At 39.5% G+C, this 23,628-nt stretch overlaps 1 long non-coding RNA gene and 1 pseudogene across 1 annotated transcript in view; one reads left to right on the top strand and one right to left on the bottom strand.

Annotated features, from left to right (window-relative positions):
• LOC150000213 (uncharacterized) overlaps positions 1-13,831 on the bottom strand; it is a 35,583-nt gene extending 21,752 nt beyond the window's left edge. The window contains exon 1 of the long non-coding RNA XR_016513645.1: positions 13,732-13,831. This is a non-coding gene — a long non-coding RNA (uncharacterized LOC150000213). The remainder of the gene's footprint in view (positions 1-13,731) is intronic.
• Positions 6,723-8,339, top strand: LOC150000214 (DNA polymerase epsilon subunit 4 pseudogene; annotated as a pseudogene).
• Positions 13,832-23,628: the final 9,797 nt, after the last annotated feature.

Raw genomic sequence — 23,628 nt, 5'->3', positions numbered from 1 at the left:
CATCAACAAATCAACAAACAACAAGTGCTGGTGAGGATGTGGAGAAAAGGGAACCCTAGTGCACTGTTGGTGGGAATGCAGACTGGTGCAGCCACTGTGGAAAACAATATGGAATTTCCTCAAAAAACTAAAAATGAAACTGCCTTTTGACCCAGCAATTTCACTGCTAGGATTATACCCAGAGAATCCTGAAACACCAATTTCAGAAGAACCTGTGTACCCCTATGTTCATAGCAGCGCTATTTACAACAGCCAAGTGCTGGAAACCGCCTAAGTGCCCATCAGTGAATGAGTGGATCAAAAAACTGTGATACATTTACATGATGGAATACGATGCAGCAGAAAGAAAGAAGGAACTCCTACCTTTTGTAACAATATGGATGGAACTAGAGAATACTATGTTTAGCGAAATAACCCAGGCAACAAATACCATATGATCTCACCTAATACAGGAACCTAATCAACAAAACAAACAAACGAGCAAAATAGAAACAGTTATTGAAACAAGAAACAGACTGACAGTGATTAGAGGGGAGGGGGGAGAGGGAGAAGGGGAGAAAGAAGGGAAAGTGTCTAGTCAAGGAACTAGTATAAATGACCCATGGACATGAATAAGAGGTTGGGGATTGACTGTGGGAGAAGAGGGGGTGGGCGGGTCAGGGGAGGGAAAAGAAAGAAAGAAGGAAAAATAAAGGTCAATTCTCCAAGAAGATGTAATAATTTTAATGTGTATGCACCTGACCACAGAGTATCAAACTATACATAGGGCAAAAATTGATAGAAATGCAAGGAGAAATAGATGAATTTACTATTAGACCTGAAAACTTCAACAGCTTTCTATCAGTAATGGACAGATCCATCAGGCAGAAAATCAGTAAGAATGACATCATTAATTATTAAGAAAATACAAGTCAAAACCACATGGGATATACCAGTTTATTCTCATTAGGATCACTATTATCAAAAGACTACAGAGTAACTATTATTGGCAAGCATGTGGAGAAATTGGAACCCTTGTACGCCACTGCTGGTGGAAATGTAGAACTGTGCAGCCACTGTGGAAAGCAGTGTGGCAGTTTCTAAAATAATAATAAAAATAGAAGTATCCTGTGATGCAGCAATTCCACTTCTGGCTATATACACAAAAGAATTGTAAGTAGGTATTTGAACAAATGTCAGTATACTCATGTTCATAGAAGCATTAGTCACAAAAACAAAAAAGCATTAGTCACATAAGCAAAAAAAAAAAGGTGGAAGTATCTCAAATGTCCAGAACAAATGAATGGATAAACAAAATTTGGTATATGTAATGAGATGTTATTTAACCTTAAAAAGGAAAGAATTCTGACACATACTACAACATGGAAGAATTTTGAAGACATGCTGCTAACCTAAACCAGTCACACAAGGACAAATACTGTAGGATTCCACCTATATGAGGTACCTAGAACAGTCCAGTTTATTGAGACAGAAAGTGGAACATTGGTTATCAAAGGTATGGAAAGGGCAGAATGAGTTCTTAATGTTTAATAAATATAAAGCTTTAGTATGGGAAGATTTTAAAAAGTCTAAAGATTGACAATGGTGCTGGTTGTACAACAATGTTAATGTACTTAAAGCCACTTAAATGTACATTTAAACTGGTTAAAATGTTAAATTTTACCTATGTATATTTTACTACAATTTTTTAAAAAGATGAGCTCCTACTGGAGTAGGGTGGGCTTCTAATTCAATATGACTGCTGTCCTAATAAGAAGCCACTCTATGAAGACAAAGAATATAGGGAGGATGCTGAGTGACCAAGGAGGCAGAGTTTGGAGTGATGCTGTCGTAAACCTAGGAACATCTGGGGCCACAAAAAGCTGGAAGAGGCAAGGAAGTATCATCCCCTATAAGTTTCAGAGGGGGCATGGCCCTACCAGCACCTTGATTTCAGACTTCTAGCTCCACAACTGTGAGAAAATAAACTTCTGTTATTTTAAGCCAAAATGTTTTTCCACAAGAGTCAGTAGATACTGTACATAAATATATAAAGGTTTTTATTTTGCCAGCACTGTTACAGACTGAATGATTGTGTCCCCCATCCCAAAATTTATGTTGAACTCCTACCCCACAATGTGGTTGTGTTAGGAGGTGAGGCCATTAGGGGTGCTTAGGTTTAGATAAGATCATGAGGGCAGAAGCCTCTATAATGTAATTAGTGTTTTTATAAAAAGAGGAGACACCAGAGCTTTCTCTCTTCATTCTAAGACATGAAGGAAAAGTCACATGCACACAGAGTGAGAAGGCAGCTGTCTACAAGCCAGGAAAAGAACTTTACCAAGAAGCAAATCTGTCAGCACCTTGTTCTTGGACTTTGCAGCCTCCAGAAGGATAAGAAATAAATTTTTGTTGTTTAAGCCCCATGTCTGTGGAATTTTGTTATAGCAGCCAGAGTAACTCAAGACAGGCAGTGTGCACTTTAGAAGAAGCCACATCGTGAATTAAGCAAATTGCTGACATAGCACTGTGTGCAGTTATACTCTCTGGGAGACAATACCAAAAATGAAACATAAAACACAAACAAAAATAAATAGTGCAGCTACTTACATATATAATGCATTTAAAAGGTAAATCTGAAATAAAGTACAAAAACAGTCACAGGACTGTAAGGAGTCATACCTGGACCTGTTCCTTCCAGGACTGATGGACATGCTATTAGTGATATAGACTGAAACACAAGTACCAACTTTCAAAATACAGAAAAACGTTCCAATACATGTGGTGATAACTAGGACCAGTTTTTATTTTATACCTGTATATTTTTCATGCAGATAGTTTGGAAGGCAGTGTGTTGATATTGGTAAAAAAATAATCTACATTAACTATGGCACAGTGGGCTGTGCTAAATGAAGTATTTGCGGTGAATTTTGTTTGTAGCTATTGGTAACTGTATGATGTTGGGCAAGTTACTTGATCTCTCTGAGCCTGTTTCCTTCTCTGCAAATCCTTTTCTAGACAAGGATATAGAAGAGTATAGTAATACCTACTTCAAATGGTAGCAACATATATGAGAACCCAGCTTAACAGTAAGCAATAGCTGCACAGTAAATACCTCTTTTTCTCTCACACTCTGTGTATATGTGTGTGCCTCTCACCCTCTTTCTCTCATTTCTCATGTCTTAAAGGTTATTTCTCACTCTCGGGGGATTTATGTGGTCCAAATTGAGAGAACTTCTTGGCAATTTCTAGTTTGAGACATAAAAGCCATTTGGGTGCATGTGTTAGCTGAGTGTTGCTAGGTGATTTTTTTTTGCTAATGTGTAAAAGGGTGGTTCAGCCCTTACTGGTTTGTCTTCCCACAAACAGAATGGTGGCCAGTTTAGTTCCAGTCAGGGCACATGCCTGGGTTGGAGGACACATCCCTGGTTGTGGGTGTGCGAGATGCAAGCAATTGATGTTTCTCTTGCACATCAATGTTTCTCCCCCTCTCTTTTTCCCTCCCTACCCCTCCCTCTAAAGATAAATAAATAGAATCTTTAAAAAAAATAAAAGGGTGGTTCAAGCTTTCTCACAGATACTTTTGTTGTTGTTTTTCTGCTAGTCTCTAGAAGTTACTTTATGATCGTGACTCTGTAACCCAAGCAAGAGTCACAGTGGATATTTTCTGCCAAGAAAGTGATTTCAGGAAACTCCCAGTTCATTTTCCTGAGCTTTGAATTACAGGAATATATGATTTCTTCTGTAACAGAGCAGTTTAAATCCACAGTAAAATTGAGTGGAAAGTAAAGAGATTTTCCATATATCCCCTCCCCCACACATGCACAGCCTACACCACCATCAACATCCCCACCAGAGTGGTACATTAATTACAGTTGATGACCCTAAATTGACATATCATTATTCTATCAAAGTTCACAGATTACATTAGGGTTAACTCTTACTGTTGTACATTGTACAGGTTTTGGTATATTTGGTAAACATATAGTGACATGTATGATAGTATCATACAGAATACTTTCATTGCCCTAAAGTTCCTCTGTGTTCTACCTATTTATTCCTTCTTCCACCCAACCCATGACAACCACTGATTTTTTTTGTTTTTACTATCTTCATAATGTTGCCTTTTATAAAATGTCATATGGTTGGAATCATACAGTATATAGCCTTTCTATATTAGCCTCTTTCACTTAGTAATATGCATTTAAGATTCTTCCATATCTTTTCACAGCCTAATAGATTATTTCTTTATATTGCTAAAAATATTCTATTGTATGGATGTACCACAGTTTGTTTATCCATTCACGTACTGAGGGACATCTTGGTTGCTTCCAAGTTTTGGCAATTCTGAATAAACCGATTATAAACATCCATGATTTTTTTTTGTGGACATACATTTTCAAATTATTTGGATAAATTCCAAGAAACATAATTGCAACCTGGGCTGGGTAGTTCAGTTGGTTATAGTGTCATTCAAATACACCAAGGTTGTAGGTTCAATCCCCAGTCAGTGCACATATAAGAATCAACCAATAAATGCATAAATAAATGGATAACAGTGGTCTCTCCCCAATCACTCATTTATAATAATGACTCTTAGCAAAGTGGGAATAGATGGAAAATATCTCAACATAATAAAGGCCATATATAAGAAACCCATAGCTAACATCATACTCAATGGGGAAAAAACTAAAAGTAATTCTTTTAAGATCAGAAACCAGATGGGATGTCTGTTTTCACCACTTTTATACAACATGGTACTGGAAGTCCCAGCCACAGCTATCAGAAAATAATAAATAAAAGGCATCCAAATTAAAAAGAAAGTAAACTGTCATTATTTGCAGATAACTTGTTACTACATAGAGAGAGTGCTAAAGATTCCACCAAAAATCCTCCTGGAACTGAATTTAGTAAAGTAGCAGAATTCAAAATAAATACTCATTGATCGGTTACATGTTTATACAGCAATAATGAACTATCAGAAAGAAAATTAAGAAAACTATAACATTTACAATGGCCTCAAAAAATAAAATACCCAGAAATAAATGTAAACAAGAATGTAAAAGATCTGTAATTAAAAAAACATAAGACATTGAAGAAAGAAATTGAAGAAGTTACAAATAAATGCAAGACTATACCATGCTCATGGATAGGAAGAATTAATACTGTTAAAAATACAGACTTCCCAAAGCAATTTATATATTCAGTGTAATTTCTATCAAAATACCAATGGTGTATTTCACAGAATGAGAGAAAATAATCTAAAAATTCATTTGGAACCACAAATACTCCAAATAGCTACACCCATATTGAGAAATAAGAACAAATTTGGAGGACTCACACTATCTGATATCAAACTATACTATGAGGCCATAGTAATCAGCATTGTACTGGCATTAAAACACATATAGATCAGTGGAACAGAATAGAGAGCCCAGAAATAAACCCATTCCTTTATGGTCAATTAATATTTGAAAGGAGGCAAAAATCTACACTGGGGTAAAGATAGTCTATTCAATAAATGGTGTTGGAAAAATTGGACAGATACATGAAAAAAAAAAGAAACTAGACCACCATTTTACAGCATATACAATAATAAGCTCAAAATGGATTAAACTCATAAATGTAAGGCTCACTACCATAAAAATCATAGAAGGAAACATAGGCAGTAAAATCTGGGCTTTTCTTTTAGTAATATTTTTTTCTGATATATCTCCTCAGGCAAGGGAAACAGAAGTAAAAAATTAACACATGATACAACATCAAACTAAAAGTTTTTGTACAGCAAAGGAAACCATCAACAAAATAAAAAGACAACCCACTGAATGGGAGCACATATTTGCCAATGATACATCTGATAAGGGGTTAATGTTTAAAATTTAGAAAATTCATAAAACTCCAAAATAATTTATAAAACCTCAATACCTAAAAAAAAAAAAAAAAAAAACCCAAAATTAAGCAAAGGACCTAAATAAACAGACACATCTCCATATAGAACATACAGATGGTTAATAGGCACATGAAAAGATGCTCAACATCTCTAATTATCAGAGAAATACAAATGCAAATTAAAACCACAATGAGATATCACCTCATACCTATCAGAATGGCCATCATCAACAAATCAACAAACAAGTGTTGGCAAGAATGTGGAGAAAAGGGAACCCTAGTGCACTGTTGGTAGAAATGTGGAGTGGTGCAGCCATTGTGGAAATCATTATAGAGTTTCTCAAAAATGTAAAAATGGAACTGCCTAATGTAACACAGAGATTTCACTTATAGGTATATATCCAAAGAAACTCAAAACACTAATTCAAAAGAATATACACAGCCCTATGTTCATTGCAGCGTTATTTACCATAGCCAAGCTATGGAGGCAACCCAAGGGCCCATCAGTAGGCAAATGGATAAAAAAGCTGTGGTACAGCCCTGGCTGGGTGGCTCAGTTGGTTGAAGCATTGTCCTGTATATTGAAAGGTTGTTGTTTGATCCCCAGTCAGGGCACATGTAGGAAGCAAGCCATGTTTTTCTCTCACATCGACATTTCTTTCTCTCCATCTCTCTATCTCCTTTCCTCTGTCTCTGAAATCAATAAATATATCCTCAGCTGATGAATTTTAAAAACTTTTAAAAAGCTCTGGGATATATATACACACAGAATGGGATATTACTCGGCCATATAAAAGATCAAAATTTTCCCATTTGCCACAGCATGGATATGTTACTGAACAGGAGAACTAGCCATGAGCAGGTCTGGCCTAGGGCCAGTTGGTAGTGTGTGGTGTTTTTACTTTCTGTAGTTGGAACCTAATAGCTGTCTTTTTTTAATTTTTAAAGATTTTGTTTATTTTTAGAGGGAGGATAAGGAGGGAGGGAGAAAGGGGGGAGAAACATCCATGTGGACGAGAAACATCAATCTGTTGTGTCTTGCATGCCCCCAACCAGGGACCTGGCCTGCAACTCAGGTTTGTGCCCTGACTGGGAATCAACTGGCAACCTTTCACTTTGCTGGACGATGCCCAACCCACTGAGCCACATTGGTCAACGCTTATGGGGTCTTTTAGAGTTTAGGAGATATATACCTATGGGGAGAGAAGAAGGGTGACAAGGGAAAAGTGTGCCCTGGATCCATTGTCTTGAGTTTTTATTTCTCTCTTGCAGGCAGAGGTCTTAGGGGAGGTCTCAGGGGAGGGTCTCAGTGGAATATTCATCTGTTCTCCAGATGTGCCCTTTCAGGGTCGTGGTCTCCACTGATTGGTCAGTACCAGCGCAGGGGGTCATTAGTCATTGCAGCTGGTCCTGGCACCACCCTCCTGGTTTTGCTGGTTTTCTGGGCTTAGAGCTAAGATACAGCTGAGGCCCAGATGTTGTCTCTAGGGAGGTGACCTTCTGTATCTGGCTGTAAATTGTTCAGCTGTCTGTCTCAGTTTCTCCAGTCTCCTTGCCAAGGAATTTTCCTAGTTTCTTACTGTCCTGCCTCAGGTGGCTCTCGAGGGTATTCTGTTAAGTGAAATAAATCAGAGAAAGACAAATACCATATAATCTCACTTACATATTGAATCTAAAAAACAAAATGAATGAATAACAAAACAGAAACAGACTCATAGGTATAGAGAGGAAACTGATGTTTGCAAGAGGGGAGGGGGATTGGGGGATTGGGTGAAAAAGGTGAGGGAATTGAGAAGTACAGATTGGTAGTTACAAAATAGTCATGGGGATGTAAAGTACAGCACAGGGAATATAGTTAACAATATTGTAATAACTGTGTATGGTGTTAGGTGGGTACTGAAAATATCAGGAGAGACATTTTGTAAAGTATATGATTGTCTAACTACTATATGATACACCTGAAACTAATACAAAATAACACTGAATGTAAACTGTAATTGAAAAAAAATTTATTAATTAAAAGGAAAAACTTTTAAAAGGAAGCTAGAAAGGGAAGAGCAAATAAACCCCAAACAAGTAAAGGAAAGATAACAATAAAGAAGGTGTCTTGGGGCAGCAGCAGCTGGAAGTGGGATGCCCTGCGAGAAGGAGGCATCCTGGGGAGGCAGCTCAGGGCTTCTATTTCCAGGCTGCCTTTGCTGCAAGTAAAGGTCTTGGTGAAGGTGGAACCCAGTGTGATGCTCGTGGGACAGAAAGCCATCTTCCCTCTGGTACGTGCCAAGGAACTGTTTGTGGCGACTATAGCAAAAGATGCCCTTCAGAGGAGAGATGTGGATAATGCAATAGAAGCTGTTGATGAATTTGCTTTTCTAGAAGGTACTTTTGGTTTGATTGCTGATTCGGGTGTTTCTGTGAGCCTTCACCTGCATCCTTCAGCTAGCCCTCTGCAGACCTCAGCTTTGAAGAACTGAGTCCTTGGAAAGTCACACTCATATATTTCTGTTCTAACTTCACCTAAGATGGAATAAACAGAGGCTTCACCAGTTAGTTTTTCTCTACAAGGTCTTCCACTACTGTGTCTTCCTGGACGCAGCTGCTGCTGCTTGAGGCAGAGACAAAGAAAATGATTTGTGTAGTTTGCTTAATGAATATTATATACGAGAATAAACGTCCCTGATCAACTTCAGAAGCAGGAGGAAGAGAAAGGAGAAAGGAGTCACCTATGAAACAGAAAACAGAATAAACCCAAGCATAGCTATCTGAAAAGATTAATAAAAAATCCATCAAGGAAAAGAGAGGAAACACAAATTACCAAAACCAAAATAAAAGAGAGGATATCAATGACCATTAAGAATAATAACAGAATAGTATGAGCAACTTTATGCCAATATATTTGACAGCTTAGATAAAAGAGACAAATTCCTTGCCAAGATAGCACTTAAAAGAATAGAACCATATCTATTAAAAGATTTGAATTTATTATCAACCCCCTCACACACACACACACAAATAGCAACAAATAATGTCCAGGTCCAGGTGGTATTATTGATGAATGCTATCAAACATTTCAGAAAGAAATAATACCAATGTTATACAACTCTCAAGAAAATTAAGCTTATTTTATAAGGTCATCAGAACCCTGATCCCTAAGCCTTACAAAGACATTACAGAAAGAGAAAATTATAGAGCAATATCTCTCTTGAATGCAGACACAAAAGAATCCTTAACAGAGTGTTAGCAAACCAAATATAGCAATATGTATAAAATAATATTCCCTGGCTGGTTTGGCTCAGTGGATTGAGCGTCGGCCTGCGAGCTAAGTGTCGCTGGTTCGATCTTCCAGTCAGGGCACATCAGAAAAGGAAAACTCTGACTCCAAAAAACCTCCGCTGCCTTGCGGCATACCTCTTTAGGGGAAAGGCTAAGGGAGTAAACCCCGACAGAAAATCCAGAGCCGGAGTCCCTAAGGCGGTTTGACGTTGTAGTCAACACCGGCAACTCCTGCGGCACACCTGAAGACAAGCTGTATTGACTCCGTCTTTCCCTTGGATCCTTCAGCTGCGAAGAGGGGGGGGTGTCTGCTGCATGGGCAACAGCAGACCCTCCATATCACCCTGCCCAGGCTCTGTAGCTTCAGCTTCACTGGAGAGGACACTCCAGCGTCATCGCAAGATGTCGATTCAACACGGGAGGAGACAGATACTGTGTCACTCCCGAGTCGGACTGCACAGCCATTCTCGGAGGTGCAGATAGACTCTTAAGAAGCTACACCATCGTCTCTCGAGACGGACGGCTGCCGACGACGACGACGATAAAATAATACATAATGCAAAGTTAAATTTTGCCCAAGAATTTGAGGATTAACATTTTGATGTTTATCAGGATCCTTTAAGGATCTTTGCACCTTTGTCAACCTTGGGGTTATCTATGTCTCTGCCTCAGCTCTGTGTGACCCAAAACTGTCCTAAGGAAGGAAAAGGCCATGTCTTGACCGTGATGCATCCAAGGCCATTGCAGAGTGTTGCTAACTGGGCCTGCTTGGCTCCTTCATGGTACAGACTGAGTCAAGTCCAAGGGGCAGGTAATGGGTGTCCATAAGCTCTCAGGGCTGAGTCATATCTAGCCCACTGACAAGCAAGCAGAAAGGCCAGTTGGGAGAGAACGTGAAAGTGGCCCAAGAGGTGCAGAAAGCCCATGGGAGAAGGGTGACAGATTCACCCCAGCAACCAGGGCCAGCTAGCCCCTCAGGGACCCAATGCCCCTTCCCAACTGCTCGGCTGTACGAGGCAGGAGAATAAGAGGATGAGAGGGGAAGAAAACACACCTTTTTTTTTTTATGAGGTTTCATATTTAATTAAATATGAATTCATAAATGTATGAGTATTTTGTATTGAATTGCCTACCTCGTACTATGATATTTCCAACAAACTCTTCAAAGGCAGCACCTTCCACTGGAAAGAAGCATGAGAAGACACCCAACCACTAATGAAACACTTGTAAGTGCCTATTGTGTGCCAGGTGCTATTTGGACTGGATGTAAAACAAACAAAAAAGAACTTCATACTCTGGTGAAGCTGACCTTTTAAATGAATAAACATGACAAACACTGAAAAGGCTAATACCTTAGATAAGCACTCAAGTTCTCTGAAACCTGATTAAGGAAAAGTCATTAACATCTTCATCTAAAGAGGAAGGTCAGAGCATCCTGCACAAAACAGCAGAGGCAGGAAACACCTGTGTCTCAGAAATGGGAGGGGGCCTCTGGGTGCGACCTTGAAAGGAAGTGGGAGAAGCGTGTAAGCCCTGAGAAACAAAGCAATAATAGGACAAAACCCCAATATTTCAGGAATTCTAGACCAATTCTCACAGGTTTTAGAAATTGGCATTATGTGAGACTTGCACTGCAGAAGACAGATGCTTTTATAAGAACTAAGATTCTTTAATAGTCAATTTGAGTCCATAAAGGTTGTCTGGGGTTAAGACTCACAAAGCACCAGAAGAGAGAGGGTCCATCTAGTGCCAAGTTAGCAAACATTTAACACAAATCAAGAGTACCGTCCACTCTTCCTCTCAGAGGCCAGCGCAGACAGTGGGAACAGATTCTTGTCCCCTCTCACCCGAGCCTAGGTGCAGCTGAAGATTTACTCATATGAGCAGAAATGGCACATGACATAGAACGTATCTAAACCTCATATCTAACCCATCTCACCCTCCCCACTGACGTCCATAGATGGGGAGAAGGAGGCCCATGCACAACTGCTCAGTTTAAGGACACTCAGACACAGGTCTGCACGTGGATGCCACTTCTCTGCTCACTTATAAGCATCTACCTACTTATAATACAAATATTCATAACCTATAAAACTGTCAGGTGGAAAAGAGTGGTCCCTGTAGAAGCTGCTAGTCATCTAATCTTAGACAAGCTCAAAATGCGTGAGAGAGAGAACTGGGACCCCCTAGTGCCACCCACAGAGGTGGCGTTTTTGCCTTTTCTCTCTCTCTCTCCTTTTTTTTTTTTTTTTTGCATATTCTCATTCTGATAATCCATGTAAAAACCTAATACATACATTTTTCACAAGATTTCCATCCCCATAGAAACAAATACAGAATAGAAAACTAGAAAGATGACATCACATAGTATTAAGCCATAAGTATTAAGTAGTTAGACATAAATAAATGGACACCTACCAACATGGATGAATCTTACTGTAGAATAAGTACAAGTAAAAACTGCAGGTCTATTAGGATGAAAAAATATCATGAATTGAAAAGAATGACATTCTAAAAAACTCTCAGTACACATACGAACATACAACTATAATTCTATAATTCTTATACACACCAGAGTTTTCTTATCAGCAACATTTCATAACATTTACTCCAATTTTACTGGAAGAGTTCTAAAATATTACAATTGCTACGTATATTAGGTGGTAAAGTTTCTCTGAGAACCTGAGGAAGGTCTGGAAGGGGGCAAACAGACACTGAGCAATAATTAATATGTAAGAAGGGACAAACCCTTCCCATCTCATGGGAGTGTGCTGGGGATTAAATGAGACTCGTGCAGTGCACTGTATCCTGCTGTCTTATAAAGATATAAAATGAGTTGGGAAAGGTAGTTTATGTTTTCCAATAGCTTAGAAAACAATAAAAAGGAACAATGCTAATTTTAATAATGTATGGCATTAACTCAATATTTTCTAAATATTATTTCACATGTATTGAGACATTTTGTATTCTTTTTTCCTAAAATCCTTTGAAATACAGTATTTAGTTTATAGTACAGCTCTTCAAATTTGTCCTAGACGTGGGTCAGGTGCTCGGTAGTCTCCCTGAGCCAGCGGGTGCCCTGCTGGGTGGCACAGCTCCATAGGTGCCCTCTGTGTGGTGAACCTGACCCTGAACAGAGAGGTGCAGAACGTTTTGATGGGATGGGATGAGATAGGATGCAGTGGATGGGGGCAGACATGGAAGAAGATTTAGGATCCTGATGGTCCAGTGACAGCATAGGCCCCTCTGTTCCCAGCATCCCCAGCTCTGCACAGCCGTGGGGACAGCAGTCATGACACTGCTCCACTGTCCCCAACAAAACACTCACTTTCTATGGGGTCTGCTCTGTTTACTGGAACCAGCAGCTCCCTTCTTCTCTGAGACTTCTCAGCTCTGTCTGGTCTCTATAAATATAGCGGAGGTCACTCTTAGTCTGAGTCAGGAGTCCTGGACTCCAGAATTGGACCTGACAACCAGGCATCTGTGTGACCTGGGGCAGCCACCTTTCCTCCTGGGTCTCTATGAAGATGAAGAGGAACCTTTCACCTTGTGCCCCTCACAAGCTGTGTACCTATAGAGGCCCACATTCCCTGGGGCAATGCTCACTCCTGAGCGTCTGCTCCAGCTCTGATCACTGCATACACCTGAGTAACCATCACCCAATCAAGACATGGGATGTTCCCATCACCCCGCCCAGCTCCCTCCTGCCCCTTCCAGTTCATCCCCACCACCTCATCAGGAGACAGTCACTCCCTCCCAGGCATTCATGTCACTCAAATGAATACTATATATGAGCACACTTCAAAATCTAAGGAAGGGTTTCTTCCATGAACGTGAAGTGGTTTGGATCAATAATAATGTACCTTGTCAGTAATCTAAATGAGGAAATGACAACTTCGGGTGCTTTCCATGGAGATTTAAAAGGCGTTTTGTAGAATAAAGCACCAACTCAGATTTTTCAAAACACCCCAGAATCCATAGTGGTGACAATCCCAATATGCACAAACAAAACTGGCTGCCTGCCAAAAGCATCACTGGACCTTATTTGTTCTGGCCTGTGCAACAAGACAGGAAAGGCAATAAGACAGGAAACTCAACAACACAGGAAACTCCGTCAGAACTCCAGGAAGAAAGCAGAAAAAGTATTTATTATTTTATATTAGTTTGTATACTTAAAATACACTAAGGTTAAACTATAATAACTAAAAGTGAATGTTTGTTTGGATGAATGTTAAAAATAGCAGAAATAATAAATTAGAAAGTGAAACTACAAGAGATCCAATGCATAATAATTTATAAGGGACCGCCCTGCATGGTTTTGGGAATTGTAGCCAGCTGCAAGCTAGGCTCCCCCTGGGAGGCCTGTAAGTCTTGACTGGAAGACTGAGAAGGCTGGAGACAGACATGACCCAAAAGTCCATTCAAGTGGTCCCTGTGGGAATTGGATTTAAAGAATGAATATTCTGCTTTGAAGCTTGCTCTATTTTTCTCATCTCTTAAGATAGCTTATAGGGTGCTTGCCGCTGGAAGTCCCCCGATCAAAAGGAAGAGGTACAAGATAGTAAAACTAAAATAGACACAGCTTGCACTCACGGGCTCCGTCAGAAGACAATTTGCTGACGGACCGCCTTCAGACTCCACTTCTCCATCCAGCAACATTATGCACTCAGGTACAATGGGTTGATCAAGTTTTCTCCAATACTTCCACTTCTGCGCAACATTGCCTTAGGCAGGCAGCCAAGGTGGGAGGCCTAGAGGCTTTATCTGCCTTTCCCATTGTTACTAGAAACCCCTGGCTAACACAGGTCCACCTACTCCTTCCTGCCTGACCCAAACCTTAACAAAAAGGGTGTAAAAAAGTTTTTCCTATAATTGTCAAAAAAACTGAGGTTCTGTTTAGTAAAATAATGATATATTGTGGTATCATACTCAAATACTCAACTAATGTTCAAAAATTCATGCCTCTCAATGCTAAAAACTGAATTTCTGTCAGCCTATATTAATGTTAAATATCTTCTATCATCACTTTAAATGAATAGTCAAATCAATCCTTGATTGACAGAATTTCCAAGATTTAAAATTTAAAAGACTTACTTATAGCCTTGGGGTATTTCAAAGGGCCCTTGAAATATCTCAAGGATTTATTATTTTCTTCTTACCAAAAAGAAGAAAACTCTAAACCAATCAGGCTTAATACACTTTAAAATACTTGGAAAGATTTTTCAAATAAGGAAATTTTACAAAAATCTCCAAAAGTCTACAAAATTCTAATAATTATTTTAGAATATTATATTGCAGGATTGCATATATTATAAAACATCTAACCATATAAGTCTTTAAAATAATAACTAAATTCTAAACCTAGGAGTTACTAGGTCCTAGGAACAATAGGATAATTAACCTGCTATTCAAACCCATATAGAAAACGGCAGGATGCCTAAAAAAACAAACAAACAAACAGTGACACTTTTAAACTCCAGCCCTTCTTCAGCTGCAGCCTGTCATCTCAGCTGTTTCTCTCTAGCCCCTGCACTGAGAGAGCAGGGCAGGAATAGGAAACGCCATTCTAAGACAGAAACTCTGAAGAGTCACCTTTGTAACAAAAAGCTGGCCAAATATTTATTTAAAAATTACAGAAGGTAAATAAATCAATTAAAAAACTCCTTAGAAAAACTTAAAAATAATTGATTGATACCTTTGCTCATTTACAGTAATTTATAGCCCAGGCAGACTTACAAATAACTCCTAAAAAAAACAGCACAACAGTCAAAGCCTTGGCGACCTCAAGCACCCCAAATTAATTTCCAAAGCCTTTAACTTTCAACAATTTCCAACAATTGTTAGGCATTGTCAATTAGCTAAGGCCTAGCCTCGGTATAACTACAAATACCCTAAAAGGAGACTCAACTTTCAACTTGCCATGGACTTTTTCTCCACAGGCTTTTAAAAAATTAAAGCTTGTTAACCAACATATTTGCAGCCACCAGACAGAGAGAGTTAACCCTCAATGTCCTGTGAGGCTATTCTGTTTTCCGACCTTACGCACTCCCATGGGACTAACTGGCCAGCTACAGACATACTTAAGCATAATTGAGTGGTTTTCTCTCTCATCAGCATCAAAAAACAATAACCACCTACATCTCTGTCCTCTGTCAATTGATAATTAAGAGGCGAGATAGAGCTCAGTAGTTATTTGGGTATGATCCCAAATATATTACCCTTAACTCAAGTCTACCTGCAACAGTTTTTTAGCCAGTCCCTAGCTTTTCAATGTGAAGTAGCTAATTATATTTAAAAAGGGAATCAGTCAATCAAATAAGCTTCTACAAAATATTCCTCAGCTAAATTTATATATCAAAAATAAAATTAGTCCAACCCCTATACTTGGGGCAAAAACCATTTTTATAGATGGGTTAGAAAAAAACAGGAAAAGCAGCTATAACCTGGAGGGAAGGACAAAGTTAGAAAAACTATGTAACCCACAATCATTCCTCTACTCAGAGAGCTGAACTCTCTGGGGCTCTTATAGCCTTCCAGAATGACTGCAGAAGTCCCAAAATCTAGTCTGCAATTCTGACTATATGGTATATACTATACTCCATATAAATCAGACTTTACTCAAGGAGTCTATAAACCCCCAATTGCTCAGTCTAGTCCTAACTCTACAAAGTTTAATTGAAAAAACAAACAAACAAAAACATCCCATATTTGTCACCCATATTCACTCATTCAGGCCTTCCAGGCCCTATAGTAAAAGGCAACAAATGTGCTTTGGCAACCTTCCAAAAGGCAGTTAGTTTTACCACCAAAATTCTCCAGCACTTCACAAAGAATTTGGCATTCCTTGTTCTCAAGCTAGGCAAATTAACTGGAAATGCGTGGACTGCCAAGCGCTGGGTGCAACTTCACTCAGCAGTAGGACCAACCCTCAAGGATTGGCATCCTGACTAATTTGGCAAACAAATATCACTCATTACCCTCCTTTTGGAAAATTTATGTACCTCCATATATCTATAAATACTTACTCTGAAGCATTATATACCACCGTCCTTATAAAAAAGTCAGCCAAAATCCTGGCTGCTGTGGCTCAGTGGATTAAGCATCGGCCTGCAAGCCAAATGTCACTGGTTCGACTCCCAGTCAGGACACATGACTAGGTTGCATGTCAGGTCTCCAGTTGGGGGCGCGAGAGAGACGCAACCACACAGTGATGTTTCTCTCCCTCTCTTTCTCCTTTCCCCTCTCTCTACAAATAAATAATTTAAATTAAAAAAAAAAAAAGAGTCAGCCAAGCATAGTTCAGCACATTGGCTCAAGACGTCCAGTTTCTTAAGCCAACCCCAACAAATAAAAACTGACGATGGACCAGGCTATATAGCCCACTCTACCCAAGAATTTTTACAAAAATGAGGCATTAAACATGAAACAAAAATTTCATATAACCCAACAGACCCACCATACCTTTAAAGCCTTCTTAAATAACAAAAAAGGGGGAGTATGGAGTCCTCCTCAAAGAATCTAACTGATCTAACAATCTATACTTAAATTTTCTAAACTGTGATGACTCCCTCATTACTCCTGTTGAAAAAAATTTCTGCCATCATGGACAGGAAGATAAAGAACCTCGCTCCCTAGTATTGTATCGGGACCCTACAGGAGCACAGACCTGGGAGGGCCTGGTTGATCTGCTAACCTGGGAGAGGGGATATGCCTGTGTTTCCACCTCCTCAGGACCTTTGTGGCTACCTGCAAAAAGAGTGAAACCATATCATGGATGGCCCACACCTCTGGACCACCCAGTCCGACCAGATCAGGCGACTCAAGGGCCTGACTGACCAGCTGTCACAAATGGCAATAAATGAGTGCCGACGCAGAGGGAAGAGGCAAGGGAGACGGGGAATTCGACCCCTCAGGAATCCAGGAAAATAACCTGGGAGACCTAAAAGCCCTTAACAAGAAGGCTGGAGAAATAATGAGGAATGCTGGGGCACAAAATACACCTGAAAATCGCTTTTTAGATTATTTATCTTTAATATCCTCCAATTCTATAAGAATCGTTACCATCTTATTAATACTGAGTTGTCTTGGACGTCCAAGCCTCTCTACTGAGACAGAATATATATATTGGAGCCATGTACTTGATCCACCAGTTTTTAAGCTCCCTACTTGGTGGAATTCTGAGCCCCCTCTGTCCAAGAATGATACCAAGTGGACTGCAGGCACTTGGCTCCCACCTGACAGGCCTTCAGAAAAGAGCTGACGTTGGTTGCCCGTTCCTGCTAACACTATGTATATATCAGAGCATTTGCCTGCTTGCTTCTCCATGCTACCTGACACCCTATGTTTACCTTTAATGAATAAGTTCTATGCCCATAATGTCTATGAAGGAGAACAGCAAACCAAAATGTCCACAATAGAGATGGTTGGGGTCCAAAGAGAATATCGGACCTCAGCTGGTACTCCTCTGGAGTTGCCTCTTTGCAAACTAATTAATCGCCCAGCAAAGACTGTTACATGGTCTCTCTGCAGAGGTACCGAGGCCTCTGTTATAAAAATCTCTGGCATCCCCTTAAAAGCTGAGACTTGGGAAGCCTATTGGGAAATTAAAGACAACACCAGCAATAGTCTTATTAAAGCATTTCCCATACTACCTATGCCAACCTAGTATGGCCAGAAATAGGTACTAGAGCTCCCATTATTCACATTGCATCTCAAAATCATAGTAGCCCATGACATGTAAATATATGAGAAACGGGGTTGCCATTTATAAAACAAATTGTAGGACTTTTTTCATACAATCAGGACCCTAAGACAGGAAAGAATTACTTTTATATAAAAATCTCAAGCAAAACATGGATGACCATATGCACCTCTCACCCTTACTTATTTCTTGCTATTCCTGGAATACCCCAGCTTAATTATAATCATTTCTTTAATGTGTATAATCTTCATGTCACTGCCGCCTTGAAACTCAATTTAACAACTGCCTCTATGGTGCAAAGGCAGTCAGAAATCTGGCTGCCCATAAATGTTACCAGAGCATGGCAGGACCCTCAAGGTCTTGCCACACTTAATCAGGCCCTTGCTAAAATTAGGGTTAAATGTTTCATAGCCACTCCTATTGCTTGTGTTATCTCTGCTATTGTTTTTACCACAGCAGCCACTGCTGCAACGGCCCTCGCGAGTCTGTCCAGACTGCTTATACTGTAGAAGTCTTGCTTACTAAAACCACCCAGGAGATGATTCAACATACTCACATTGACCAGGAAGTTTTAGCTCGACTCTTCGCTACTGAATCTGCTGCTGTCCTCTGGCTAGGGACCCAGCAGGTTGCCCTAGTCACTAGACAACAGCTAACCTGTGATCCTGGATTTTTGAGACTGTGCCTCACCCCATTAAAATGGAACTCCCAGTCAACACTCCTGAACTGATGTACAACATCATTTACAAGGAGCCTTCTCCACTAATTTAAGAGGTCAAACTGATCAGCTACAGTCTGAGCTTCATCAACAACTTATAGACATTAAGCAGCTTACGAAACAAACCCTTAGTAATAATCTCCAATGGCTCAATCCTAAATGTTGGTTTCAAGGATTAAATTTATGCATTTGGATAATAGGAGCCACTGGATGTTCATTGGTTATTATTATAATTTGTGTCCTTCGCTGTCTTTACAAATTGCTCTCTCATAATCATATACTGGAAAAGCAAGTAGCAAGCTTTGTAGGACTCTATCATTAGCTATCTAAATAACAAAAAAGGGTGGAGTGTAGGGGCCCGCCTTGCGTGGTTTCAGGAATTGTAGCCAGCCACAAGCTAGGGCCCCCCCGGGAGGCCTATAAGTCTTGACCAGAAGACCAGGAAGGCTGGAGACGGACATGACCCAAAAGTACATTCAGGGGGTCCCCGTGGGAATTGGATTTGAAGAATGAATATTCTGCTTTGAAGCTTGCTCTGTTTTTCTTATCTCTTAAGATAGCTTATAGACCCTGTGTAACATCAAGCACCTGGAAGGTGTATTCACCTGATGTTCATATAGTGCCAGGATGCCCAGTGGACTGTGACCCAGAATGCTCACTGTGTTCCTTACATTTTATTAGTAACAAGTGATTGTTAACAGTAATCCAAGCATTTGGAATTGATTGATGATTTGTGTATCTTGACTCTGTATCCCCTGGATACCCTTCTCAATAAAAAGAGCCTGGAAGGCTTGATCGGGGCTTTTCTCCCCTAGAGAGATCAGCCACCTTTCCTCCTCCCAGACAAAATACAGTGTTTGGGTTACTTATTGTCTCTCATCTGCAATCCTGAGACCACTGCTGGACAGTGAGATTCCACCAAGCCAAGTGTTGAGGGCAACCTGCCTCAATGATTATAAAATGCAACACAGTAAAACACTCTTGACAAGAAAAAGGAATAATTTATCTGAAGAAAACACAACTTTTTACTAGGTAATAATGAAATACTTGTCTTGAAATACTTTTCTTTTCTTTTAAATAGACTTAATTTTTAGAGCAGTTTCATGTTCACAGCAAAATGAGCCCAAAATATAAAGATTTCTTATATGCCCCCTTACCCCCATGTAGGCATGTCTTCCTCACTATCAACATCCCACACCAGAATGGTACAGTTGTTACCTATTCACAGTCTATACATTACATTATAGTCCAATTTTGGAGTTCTACATTCTATGGGTTTAGACAAATGTATACTTCTGTGTATCTTCAATTACACTATACTACAAAATAGTTTCACTGCCCTAACAATTCTCTATGATATTCACCTCTTATCACATATTTAACCTTTCCTCTCCCCTAAACCCTGGCAAGCACTCATTTTTTTACCATCACCATAGTTTTGCGTTTTCCAGAATATGCATATAGGTTCTTCCATGTTGTTGCATGGCTTGATAGCTCATTTCTTTTTACTGCTGAGTAATATTCCATTCTCCATTAATCCATTCACTTACTGAAGGACATCTTGATTGCTTCCAACTTTTGGTAATTATGAATAAAGTTGCTGTAAAAACCTATGTTCAGGTTTTTGTGTGGGCATACCTTTTCAATGCATCTGGGTAAATACCAAGGGGTGATTCTAATAATAAATAATATCTTCTCTTCAACTCACTTTGGATTCTACTTATATAGAATATCTTTGTCCATTCTTTCTTTTTGCCTCCTTGAGTCTTTGTATTACTAGAGAGGTTCAACTTCAGATATAAGCATGCAGAAGAAAGAATCAGTAACATGAATAAGTCTCTTGAAATTTACCATTCTGAGGAACAGGAAAAAAAGAATGAAGAAAAATTAATAGAACCCAAGCAACCTGTGGGACAGCAATATGCATGTAAACATTCTGGACGTGGGAGCTCCAGAAGTAGAAAAAACAAAGAAAGGGTAGAGAACAATAATTTAAAGAAACTTTCCCAATTTGAAAAATGGCATGTCTACAGATCCAGGAAACTTAACAAACTCCAAGCAGGATAAAATTAAAAAGATCCATACTGAGAGAGATTATAGTGTAATTGACAAAGACTAAAAAGATTGAAAATAGTAAATGAGGAATGACTCACCAAAAACAAAGGACCCTGAATATGTTTATAAGCTGATTTCTCATCAGATATCATGGAGGCCAGAATCCCTTCTGAAATATGAGATATGAAATGACTTTTTTTTTTAATTTTGAAGATTTTATTTATTTTTAGAGAAAGGGGAAGGGAAGGAGAGAAACATCGATGTGCGAAAGATACATCAACCAGTTGTCTTTCACATGTCCCCAACTGGGGACCTGGTCCACAACCTGGGCCTGTGCCCTGACTGGGAATCGAACCAGTGACCTCTTGGTTCTCAGGCTGGTGCTCAGTCCACTGAGCCACACCAGCCAGGGCTGGAATGACATATTTAAAGTACTAAAAGAAAAGAATTGTCACATAAGAATTCTACATGCAGCAAAATTATCCTTCAAGAATGAAAGAGAAATTAAGACATTCCCAGACAAATAGCTAAATAAAAGCTAATAGAAATCAATACTACCGAGCCTGTTCTACAAGAAATGCTGAAGGATATCCTTCAGGTTGAAATCAAAGGGCATTAAATAGTAACTCCAAGCCATATGAAAAAATATAGAACACTGGCAAAGGTTACTACATAAATAAATATAAATGCCAGTATTGTGGTATTAGGTCAGGACTTTGCAGACTCTTGGAGATTTTCATATAATCTCTAGAATATCAATTTTAATGATAAGAACATATATACACAAATACAACATAATTATTATTTATCTATTTGACAAAGCCTCCCAAGTAATTTTAGCATATCAAATAGGCCTAATTAGTTTAAAATTTCTCATATAAGGAGAGAACAGATCTTTGAGGCATTCCAGAGACCCATTAAAACAACCCAAAGCCATTTATATATTTAAGAAAATATCTTTTTAAAATTTGAACCCTAGGAAGGTTGTCAAACATACTTGATTTAAAATATTATATATCATTATGAAACAATGCTAAATTATCTACCCAATGTGACAATAAAAGATATCAATCATAAATACTGGTTAGCTGTTGTTAGCAAAATTTTAGTCCTCAGGATTGAGAAGATTGTTTTCTTAAGTATCAAGAACTTGATTAAAACAATACAGAACAGAAAACTGAACTTCCAGCCAAGATGGAGGTGTAGGCAGACACACTTTGCCTCCCTCCGCAGCCATAAGAAGAACTACAACTACCTCAAAATAAACAAACAGAACAAACAGAACATTGAACTGCATGGAAGTTTAACAAATAAAGATATAAAGATGTAATACTCATCCAGACAGGTAGGAGGGGAGGAGCCAGGCAGAGAGGATGCGGTGTGGTGGCAGTGGTAGCAGCAGGGCAGTTGCTATGGCTGGCCAGTGGAAAGCCCAGTCACACATTATAAAAGCTGGGAGGGACACCTGGGGAGCAATCCAGCCCAAGACAAGACCTCACAGCTCAAGGTTCCAGCACTAGGGAATATAAAGCCTCATTGCTTCTGACTGAAAACCATTGGAGGCCAGAGCATCAGAGGAAACTGCCCATCTCTCATGAGAGTCTGTTTAGGGTGCCCCACAGCCCTAAACTGTCCACAAACCCACCCACTCGGGGAGCCACAACCAGGCCAACAACTAGAGGAGTGCCAGTCCCATTCATGAAACTGAAGAAGTGCCTGGAAAAGGGGCAACTGCTGAGCAAGTGGCATTATTCCCTTCAGACCCCTCCCCCACATACAGTGCCACACATCACCCCGCACTGATGAATACCTAAGGCTCCCCACCTTACAACATAACCGGTGCAACAGCTCTACCTAAGACACAGAGGCAAACACAGGAGGATGTCACGTTGAGGAGACAGAGAAGTGTGGCCCCAAAGAGGGAGCACATCAAGGTTCCAGTGGGAGAACTAAGCAACAAGGAAATAGCCAACCTAACAAATGCAGAGCTCAAAACACTTGTAATAACGATGCTCACAGACTTGACAGACATGACTGAGTATGGCAAATACCTAAGGGAAGAAGCGAAACCTAAGGCTATACTAAGTGAAATGAAGGTAAATCCACAGGAGCCAATGGTGAAGGGAAGGAATCCAGGGTTCAAGTCAATGATTTGGAACATAAGGAAGAAAAAAAAAAAACAAAACAAAACAGGCAACCAGTACAGAATGGAGAAACAAGAATTTTTAAAAATGAGGAGAGGTTTAGGAAACTCTGGGAAACTTTAAATGTACCAACATCCAAATCATAAGGATGCCATAAGGAGAACAGTAAGAGCAAGAAATTGAAAAATTATTTGAAAAAATAATGAAGGAAAACTCCCCAAATTTGGCACAGGAAATAAACATAAGTCCAAGAAGCACAGAGAGTCCCAAACAATCTAGACCTAAAAAGGACCACACCAAGGCACATCATAATTAAAATGCCAAAGGTGAAAGATAAAGAGGGAATCTTAGAAGCAGCAAGAGAAAAGCAGAGTAACCTACAAAGGGATTCCTATAAGACTGTCAGCTGATTTCTTGAAAGAAACTGCAGGCAAGAAGGGACTGGCAAGAAGTATTCAATGTGGTGAAAAGCAAGGACCTACAACCGAGATTACTCTATCCAGCAAAGGTATAATTTCTAATGGAAGGGCAGATAAAGTGCTTCCCAAAGAAGGTAAAGCTAAAGGATCTCATCATCACCAAGCCATTATTTTATGAAATGTTAAAGGAACTTATTTAAGAAAAAGAAGATCAAAACTATGAACATTAAAATGACAACAAACTCACAACTATCAGAGTCTAAAAAACAAAAACAAAAATAAACTAAGCAAGTAACCAGAATAGGAACAGAATCATAGATATGGGGATAATTTGGAGGGTTATCAGCTGGGAGTGGGAAGGGTGAAGAAATGGGGAAATGGTGCAGGGATTAAGAAGCATAACTGGTAGGTAAAAAATAGACAGGGGGATGTTAAGAATAGTATAGGGAAGCG

This window comes from Furipterus horrens, unplaced genomic scaffold (genome assembly GCF_987537825.1).
Source record: "Furipterus horrens unplaced genomic scaffold, mFurHor1.1.pri manual_scaffold_10, whole genome shotgun sequence".
Classification (NCBI taxonomy): Eukaryota; Metazoa; Chordata; class Mammalia; order Chiroptera; family Furipteridae; genus Furipterus; species Furipterus horrens.
Note: the sequence above shows the minus strand (reverse complement) of the source record. Positions and strands in the feature narration are given on the sequence as shown.